Genomic DNA, 9,705 nt, shown 5'->3' with positions numbered 1-9,705 from the left:
GCAGACTCACACTGAGCATGGAGCCCAACTTGGTGCACAATCCCACAACCCTGAGATCATGACCCCAGTGGAGATCAAGAGTTGGACACCCAACTGACTGAGCCACCCAGGTGCCCCCAGATTAACATCATTCTAAGTGATTTCTCTATATTCAGCCTTCACATTTTTTTCCTCACATGATACATTTATTCTCATGAGTTTTAAAAATCTATTCGTATCAAAATGAAAGCATTGGAACCCTATCCCCACTAGTCACAAATTTTCTTTTATTATTTAGAACAAATCTGCGCCAACTGGCTGACTGATACACTGTGCTGGGGGCAATGGCAGAGTCAAAGAAATATAATTTGGGGTGGGTGCCCTCAAGTTTACTAGTCTATTGGGGAAAAACCTTCATACTTAACCTTAAATGTTAATGTCTTGAAACAGTAACAAAACCTTTCAAAGAAACCTAGAAAACCTCAAAACGTCCCATCATGAACAATCTTGTAACTTTGATGGTAATTCTCTTTAACAGTCTTCCCTCCTGGCTGTGTATGAAATGGAGGAGACCTGACATTGTGAAACTGAAAATCTCAGGATTCGTCACCTAACTTTAATGCTGAAGGGCCTGGGGGATCATCTAGACTAACCCCTTCATCTAACAGAAGGTGCAGTGATCCTGCAGAGAGCAAAGGACTTAATCCGTCTCACTCCAATCGGCGGCAGAACCTGGGCGAACTGAGGCCGGCCTTGACTCGTTTGGGGTTGTTAACGGTACGAATCAAAGTGGGAAGAGAGTGGGACAGGCCACAGGCAGAAGACGTACATTTTGCACACATCTGGTTCTTATTCCTCCTCCTAGACCATGTTCCCCGCCCCCCATGGGTGGAACGTCAGGGGAGGGAGGACCCCTGGAGAAGAGATAACAAGGACCCCTGAAAAGCGTCCCGGGGGGGGGTGTGGTTAGGCCCTGACACCCCCGCCGTACCGCTGAAAGCGTCTGGACGAGTGTGGTTTCTGAGCGCGCGGAGGCCCTTCCCTCCCCCAGCGCCGCTGCGCTCGCCCCGCCCCGTGCCCGGCAGTAACCCCGAGGCGCCCTGCAGCCTCGGCGATCTTCAATGTAGCCGTTTGGAAAGAGAAAAAAAAAATAAGAGAATGTGCTCCTTTTCTCTTCAAACCTGGTAGTTAGGTCGGGGCCCCTCCCTTGCAGAAATAAGAGCTTGTAACTTTGCGCCCACGTGGCTTTTCCGTGAGCGTGTGCTTCCTTCGGAAGCCCGGGGCTCCTTTCCTAACCGCCTTCTGAGGGAAGAGGATGTGGGGAGGTGGCATCGCTGAATAGGGGCCAGCTGTGGGAGAAGGGGGTGAAGTCAACCGATGGGGAAACGGGGAACGAGAAGTAACGGGGGGTCCGGGACGTAGGGATGTGTGGGGGTGACGGCTCAGAGGGCCATGGTCGCCCCGCCAGACCTGAGATTGTGTCCAGCCAGACCCAGAAATTAGGGCATATCCGCAAGGCCCACACCCTTTATTTCAGAGGGTAACGGAAACCACTAAGAAAATAAGCGCTCTGGACGCCCTGCCGGAGCCGGGAGCGAGCTAGGCGCAGGCGCACACGGCTCAGCGTCTGGCTCAGCGTCTGCCCTCGAGTTACCCCGCGCTGCTGGCCGGGCGAACTAGGTGAAAGGTAACTAGCAGGCGCTGCTCCGGGCGACAGCCGAAGCGCGCGTGCGCGGCGGGGCGGGTGCGGGCCCCGCGGCTTGCTCCGACTTCCCCAAGTTTCTCCCAAGTCTGCACATCAGCGAGCTGTGGGAGTGGCGCGGCAAGGAAGGGGCAGTGCAGGAGGCGCTGGGGTGGGGTGTAGGGGCAGGCTTGGAAAATTCTTGTCACTCGGCCCTCCCTGGGAGGTCCCGGGATGATGCGGGGAGAGAACCACTTACCGGGCGCCATTTGTGTGCCCGACTAGGTGCTGGGCGTGTCACTGCCTTAATTCTGGCAACCCTCTGAAGGAGGCTATATGGCCTCACATTTACGAAAGAGAAATGCGAGGCGCTGCGATTTCATGTAACTTGCCCAAGGTCATTCAGTCTATAAAGGGCAGTTTCCACAAATGGTCCCAGATTCGAGATTTTTTTCTTTTGTTTGTTTGGTTTACCCTAGTGCTAACAACGGACATGTAACAGTGCATTTTACAAGGCACCTCTTAGACATTACTCGTCCATCTTTACCTGAAAGCTACGAGGTAGGTAATATTACTGTCTCTCCTTGTGGATGGACAAACTGAGACTCAATAAAGTTGTTCTAAGATCACACAGAGACTAGCAGAGTTGAGATTTTATGCCTCGTTTTGGCGGGATCAAGAAAGATCAGGTTCCTCCACCTCCTATCCCACAGACCTACGGAGAGTATGAGAGCTTCGAGCTCCAGAGGATGAGTGGCCCAGGCCATGCGGAAGACAAAGATGTTCTCATCACTGGAGGTTTCCTTTGATTGCAGGTTTCCAGTACACAATTACAAAGTGACCACTCCTTGGAGATACTTGGGTTGTTAGCTCATTGAGGGCAGGGACAGAGTGCACTGCTCATGGTTTGTTAAACTTGTTTGTTGGTGAGTTTATAACTAAATGAACACATATTCAACCTCAGACTACCCCAGAGGGAAGCCGCAATTATGTCTGGCACTGGTTGAAGTGATTACTTTCTTGTGACTTTTCCCCGGTGAGGGCTCTTGCATTCATTCAGTAAACATTCTTAGCACCCACTCTGCTGTGCACTGAACTGGAAAACAAGATGGGAGCTTTGAAAGGCAGGAAGGCCTTGCTTCTCCTGAAAACTCCATTCTGAGTCCTAGACATCTGGGAGTTTGCCCACCTCCATGTATGTGGAAGCCACAGGGTTTCCTGTGAGGGCAAGAAATGCACCACTCAGGCAGGGGCATGGGACCAAATCACACCCCTCCCTCCCTCCCTGCCAGCCTAGCCAGTCCCGACCTGTTCCTCAGAATCACAAAACAAAAGCAGCTCTGCTCCTCTCCTGAGGAGGCCTTGGAAACAGGCAACTACCAAAAGGGAAATGCAAGGGAAGCAGAAAAAGCTGCAGGGCAGCCAATCAGCCCCCTCCCACCCCTCATCTCTTTCCAAGAATCCCTTCTTCCCTTGAGTGTCCAGTCAGGGAATTGGAATGTCACTGCCTGTGCCCCAAGTCTGTGCTGCTGCTCAGGCTGATAAAGACAAAGGCTGCAATTGGACTGTCTTTGCCCGAATGTAACCCTCCCTTCCTTGTGGCCTCCCTGAGGTGACCAGGGGAGATCACATGCTGCCCAAAACTATCAAGATGCTTCTGCAAGCTGCCTGCCTGGTGGTGTTGGCAGAAAGAAAGCTGCTTGGGGACTAACACTATCAATCTATTGAGAGCTCCCATGCTGACACACTGGGCGCTTTGCTACACACTTTTACTTGAGTTCCCATAACCCTATGCAGTAAGTGGTGCAATCCTCATTTTGTAAAGGATAAAACTTAGGCTCCTGAAGGGGTGATTTCCCCACATCACACACCAAGTAAAAGGACTGACTGAAACTCAACTCTCACTGCTCTATGCATTTAGAACACAGCACCCCAATGGGGCAGGTACTTGGAGCTGGTTGGGAAAACTGTCCCTAGGATACTTACCTTCTTCCCTAATTACCCCAGAGATATTTCAGTAAAAATGTAGAACAAGTGAAATTCCATGCCTTATACAAAGTTAAATAATAAGTGACTTCATAAAGGAATGAATGCATGGATGGATGAAGGGAGAAAATGAGATGTGATTAAAGTGCCTGGAATTGTGGTCGGCACAGAGTAGACCCTCAATAAATATTTCCTTAATGAATCCGTAAAAGAGAAAGAAGAAATCAAAATATAAAGAATGGAAGAATTTCAGTGTGAGGTGCAGATATTTTAGGAAAACAATTTCCCAACCTGAAGCTCACAGATAAAGTTTATAGTCCTGTTGGAATTTGAAACGCTCCTTTTTGGAATTATCGCTGAAAAGTTTACTGGCCCCAGAAGGTTATCAGTAGATACACAAAAAGTGGATGCTGTTAAGCCCTGGTCCACAATCCCCTTCCTATTGAATTACCTCCTATGGTGCTTCTTGGGTGTGATTTGTGCTGCTGGTTTTTATCAGTTGGAAAGGCCTTTCATTCCATTCACTAAGTGTTAGTACATACTCTTTATGAAGCACTACGTAGGTTACAAAGTGCATAAGATATGGTCCTTGCTCCCAAGTGAGGAAAACATGAGATTTGGAGTCAAATGTCCTCAGTTTGAGTCCCTGCTCTGGTCAGGGTGTGTACTTCCACACATTATTTAACCTCAGCCATGTTCAGTTTTCCCATATGTAAAAAGGGGTATAAAACTACCTCACAGATAGCAAGAAAATTTAATAATATATTAAAAAGGAGGGATTAATAAAAGGCAAATGCTATTAATTTAGCTTTATTCAGAGAGAACATGGGGAATGTTGTGCCAGGCACCAAACCTAGCTCTCTTTAGGGAAGGGGAACCGAAACCTTGAGACCTAAGAAGGATTTTGGACTGGAGACTGGCCAGGCAGCACGGAGCATGGAGGAGCAGAGCCTTACTGACCAGGAACAGTGTAGGAACTAGGTAAGTGCCTCTTAGGACTTGGGCCTTAGCTTTGGGCCACATTTCTACTGAGATATGGATATGTCACTTGAATCTGGTGGCTGCAGGAAGAAGGAGCATCTCAGAGGAGCTGAATCCCACGAGAACTCTATATAACTGTGCTCAGCGTGCCCCTTCCCTGCTCAGGTCAGCCTGAATTCATAGCAGCTAGCATTTGTTGAGTCTCTGCTGGATGCGAGACCCTAAGAATTCAGAGCAGGCCTGAAACAAATATAAAATTTGTAAACACAGAATGACCTGAAGGTTTAAGAGAGCAGAAACCTAGCCCACCGGGAACTGAAAAATTCCCGAGGAGGTAGCCTTTGGCTGAGATGTGAAGGATGGGGCCGATTTTGCCTAGGGTAGGAAAACACAAAATGGGTTTATACCCTTTGACAAACAAGTAAACAAAAACAAGTAGAATGCCACTTTAGCCATACTAAATGCTTTCTTTGGTTTACTCACAGAATTTAGAGGGAAAGGAAGAAAGCATGAGGAAATGCATGTTGGCCATCTTGGAAGCCAAGGGAATAGGTAAGGCTTTACGGCTTTGACCTGTTTACCAGCTCTGTGGCCTCAGCTCGTCCCCTTCTCTCTGTGCCTGTGGCTCTGTCTGTGAAATAAGAACTCTCATACCTAACGGACAGCATTGTTGTAGGGATTGGAAGAGATGGTGAAGGTCAAGTATCCACTACCATGCATACCAAGAACGTGATAAACTCTGGAGAAATGGCAACTTTTTTCTCCTTCCCCACCAGATGGAAGGTCAGGGCTGAACTCCTTTATTGGCATTTAGCCACACAGCCTCTTTTAAAACAATAGGCCCAAGAAACACTTCCAGACATCCTCCTAGACTCAGAAATGTCTGCTTTCTCTTTATCTACAGAAAAACTTGTGCAAATGTCCACCCCTCGGGAACACAGCAACTGTGTTAATTAAGCATAACCCTATTCTGTCTGAAGATTATAATTACCCTTCTCTGTAGATGTCCTGCCTTGAGGATTCCTCTGCTCCAGGGCTAACCTGTCAGAGCCCAGCCTCCCTCAGGTGGAGATGCAGAAGGGCTGGGATCTCAGAATCTGTCCACAGAGGACAAACTCCTGTCCCCCTGGAAGATTGTTGTAAATAATTAGTGTGCATCCTGTTTCTTTCCCTAGCCTCATGGTGGATCCAAGGACAACAATACAGAGGAAAGCCAAGTCTCTGAGGAATTTCCTGAATAATCCAAAATGCTCAAGTGTCAAGGAATTTCCCCACACAGCATCCAAGTCTAACCCATTCTTCATTTTGTCCCACTTCACACTTGAATACACTGTAGTGGGTACACGGAAAATTTTAATTCCCAGTTGTTGTTGTTGTTGTTTTTCTTTCCCAGAGTTAAGTCACTGGAAAAAACTGTCAAGGCTATAAAAAAGAAACAAGAGGTTTAAATTCTACCTAAACTCATCTCAGTAGCTTAATGTTCCTTTGGGGGAACCAGCAGCATCATTTCAGGAGCTTAGAAGGAGAGCCAAGTGACTGGGATTCTAACCTGTGTCTACCTCTAAGCCGACAGGCAGCCTCAGCTAAGTCATGCCCCTTCTCCGAGTCTCCCTTTCCACACCTGTAAACTTAAAGGTTTGTGCTAGTCAACTTTTAGGTTCCTTTCCAATTATCAGTCACCTCTGAAATGTATTTGGAGTTTTGCTCCAATAAAATCTTAAAAAAAATACATTTTATCCTAAAATATCATTTGTAATGGCTATTTAGTTTTCCACTGTATAAATATACTATAATTTTTTTTAAATCAGCTTACTATTGATGGCCGTTAAGATTGTTTCCTATATTTTGCTATTGTGTAATGCTGCTAGATAGCTGTGAGTCTATTGTTTCCTTAGAATAGATTTCTAGATGTGGATTTATTGGTCAAAGAAAAGGGACATTTTTATTTATTTATTTATTTATTTTTAGATTTTATTTATTTATTTGACAGAGAGAGACACAGTGAGAGAGGAAACACAAGCAGGGGGAGTGGGAGAGGGAGAAGCAGGCTTCCCGCAGAGCAAGGAGCCCGATGTGGAGCTTGATCCCAGGACCCTGGGATCATGACCTGAGCCGTTAACGACTAAGCCACCCAGGCGCCCAAAAAGGGACATTTTTAAACTTATAATAATGAAATATTAAATTGTCCTCCTCAAAGTTTGTATCCATTTACAGTCCCCCCAGCAGTATATATGAGTATTAATGAGCCCTCACCAGCACTGAGAACAATGGACCCTTGGCATTCTTGGGTTTATCATTGTCAAATTTCCAGTCCTCGGGAGCTTCCCAAAAGGTTCCTGACAGATAGTAATTGGTAACTGGTTGAGACAGAACTGGGAAAGTGTCAGGATTGGCTGAGGAGGTCACTTAGCATTCAGTAAGTCTAGCTCAGGGCCCAGAGTCTGCAGTCACTATAGCAGCTCTTGCAGCAGGGCCCTGCTGACTTCATCCTGCAGTGTGGCCCCTTCTGACTACTGTGCCATCCATCAGCACATTACTGGGCAGCAGAGGTCACTGGCATCCATCGTCATCCCTGAATTTCTGCACGTTCAGGTAAGCTCATGGTTTGCTTTGTTTCAATAATGACGTCATAATATAGTTTCAAGTTTATTTCTATGGCAGAATTTATTTATTTACTTATTTATTTTTTGGGGGGGAGGGGCAGAGGGAGAGGGAGAATCTTAAGCAGGCTCCACACCCAGTGCCAGAGCCCAACACGGGGCTCTATCTCACAACCCTGAGATCATGACCTGAGCCAAAATTGAGAGTCAGACACTTAACTGACTGAGCCACCCAGGTGCCCCTATGGCAGAATTTATTTTAAAACTACTATCAGTTACTTTAGTCTAATAAGTATAGACTTTATTAAGGGTCTTACAGGGTTACTTAAATTTCTCAGTTATTCTTTAATGCATTTTCTAGAGGAGGTTATAAGCTATACTGATATTGATAATTTGGTATCCAAATTGTGGAGACATTCCTTACAGATGTCAAGGGGCTTCCAAATGAAATGGAATTTATTTATTTATTTATTTATTTATTTATTTATTTTTAAGATTTTATTTATTCATTTGAGAGAGAGAGAAAGATGCAGAGAGAGCACAAGCAGGGGGAGAGGGAGAGGGAGAAGCAGACACCCTGCTGAGCTGGGAGCCGGACATGGGGCTCGATCCCTGGACCTGGAGATTATGACCTGAGCCAAAGGCAGATGCTCAACCATCTGAGCCACTCAGGCGCCCTTAAATGGAATTTAAATATTCAATTGCTTTCAGTGTACACAGAACCCAGGACAGTAAGTACTTCTAATGTCCCCATCCTATGTCTGTTTAACACCACATGATCTGGATGAATTTGTGACCTTTATGAACAAGCTTCTAATTATCCTGATAAATGCACAGTCCCACAGTCTGGAAGTTCCAGGTTCCAGTGCCAAGTCTGGCCCTGAGTGGCTGGGAGTCCTCAGGCATCTCACTTCTCTGGGTTTCAAGTTCCTCCCCTTTAAAGGATAAGTTTATTCTCAAATAGCAATTACCAACCTGATATCCTAGAACCTCACTGGAATCTTGAAAAGTAGTAATGAGTATTCACAAGGTAAAATACTTCCAATATTTTATTAGAAACTTAATATTATATAGATTTAGGTTTGACAGGATAACAAAGGGGGCCCTTTTCTTTGTTTGGGCTGTGATGATGCAGGAATCCTCACAACTCTTTGAGGAATGTACTATTGTTATGAATTTACAGATAAAGAAACTGAGGCACAGAGAGTTAAACAATTTGCTCAAGGTTGCACAGCTAGTGTTGGAAGGAAGATCAAACCCAGGTAATCTGATTCCAGAATCAGTAACAACACTGCTTAATGCTAATTCTAATTATGTCATACTAATTAGGAGTTCTGATTGGCAGCAGTATTCTTTAATGAAAAAAAGAAAATTAAATAATATTAATTAATAATTAAATACAGTTTGGTATGTGAAAATTTTCCAGAACCTCAAGTATTCAGAAAAAAAGCACTTGATGCTTGAAAAGAATGGAAATGTTTGACCAGCACTGAATTAGATAATACCCAAGATCCCTTCTGGTTCTAATGTCTCTGACACTGAGGAGGAAATATGGACGTTAAAGAAAAACAACTCCATAAAACATCACTCAGACTGGAGCATTTATATTCCAGGAGTAATCAAAACACTATTTCTTTGTTAAATGGTGCAGACAAGTTTAATTTTAAAAACCAGGAATCAAATGAGAGTCAGTGGACTTGACTATTAAGAAATCTTAAAGTCAAAAGCAAAAGGGCCTTAGAACTGCAATTTCATGGTTGATTTTTACCACATTAGTATTATGCTGGAGAATAATCACATAATAGAGTTCTTACATAGTGCTTATCAAAACATCTGACCTGTTTCATAAACATTCTCTTCATTCCCCACAGCAATTCTGCAAGTTTGGTGATCAGGATAAATACAGTCAACTTAGATTACTTAATAGCAAGAAAGGGGGGGAAAAAAAAGGAGCGCCAAGGCAGGGTCTGTCTTCTACCTCTCTCTCAGCCATTTCTAGCATAGAGCTGGCACAGGACGGAAGCTCAGTCAACATTTGTCCAATGGCTGAAAAATTCACTAACGGGCTACTAGACCCTGACAAAATCTCTCTTCAGCTGCCCTGTATCCATAACATAAGTTTAATATAATGTAATGCCAACCAATTCAATTAATCTTAAATAGCTGTATGTAGTGCAGTGTAATTGCTGCTGAGGTCAACAACTTTTTTAAAAACTCTGTGACCGGGCGCCTGGGTGGCTCAGTTGGTTAAGCGACTGCCTTTGGCTCAGGTCATGATCCTGGAGTCCCGGGATCGAGTCCTGCATCGGGCTCCCTGCTCAGCAGGGAGTCTGCTTCTCCCTCTGACCCTCCCCCCTCTCATGTACTCTCTCTATCTCATTCTCTCTCTCAAATAAATAAATAAATAAAATATTAAAAAAAAAAAACTCTGTGACCATGGAATATTACTCAGCCATCAGAAGGGATGAATATCCACCA

General features: G+C 45.0%; 1 long non-coding RNA gene across 3 annotated transcripts; it reads left to right on the top strand.

Moving 5' to 3' along the window:
- Positions 1-620: 620 nt before the first annotated feature.
- Positions 621-6,296, top strand: LOC113935008. 3 transcript variants are annotated; one of them, XR_003523853.1, is made up of 6 exons: positions 1,082-1,163; positions 1,517-1,666; positions 2,140-2,221; positions 4,514-4,627; positions 5,113-5,179; positions 5,803-6,296. It is a non-coding gene; the product is annotated as an uncharacterized LOC113935008 (long non-coding RNA). The 3 variants fall into 3 exon arrangements; XR_003523854.1 differs by lacking the exons at positions 1,082-1,163; positions 1,517-1,666 and adding an exon at positions 621-756; XR_003523852.1 differs by lacking the exon at positions 1,082-1,163 and having other exon boundaries at positions 1,351-1,666.
- Positions 6,297-9,705: the final 3,409 nt, after the last annotated feature.

Source organism: Zalophus californianus, chromosome 13, assembly GCF_009762305.2.
Source record: "Zalophus californianus isolate mZalCal1 chromosome 13, mZalCal1.pri.v2, whole genome shotgun sequence".
NCBI lineage: Eukaryota > Metazoa > Chordata > Mammalia > Carnivora > Otariidae > Zalophus > Zalophus californianus.
This window is presented reverse-complemented; position numbering and strand designations above follow the sequence as displayed.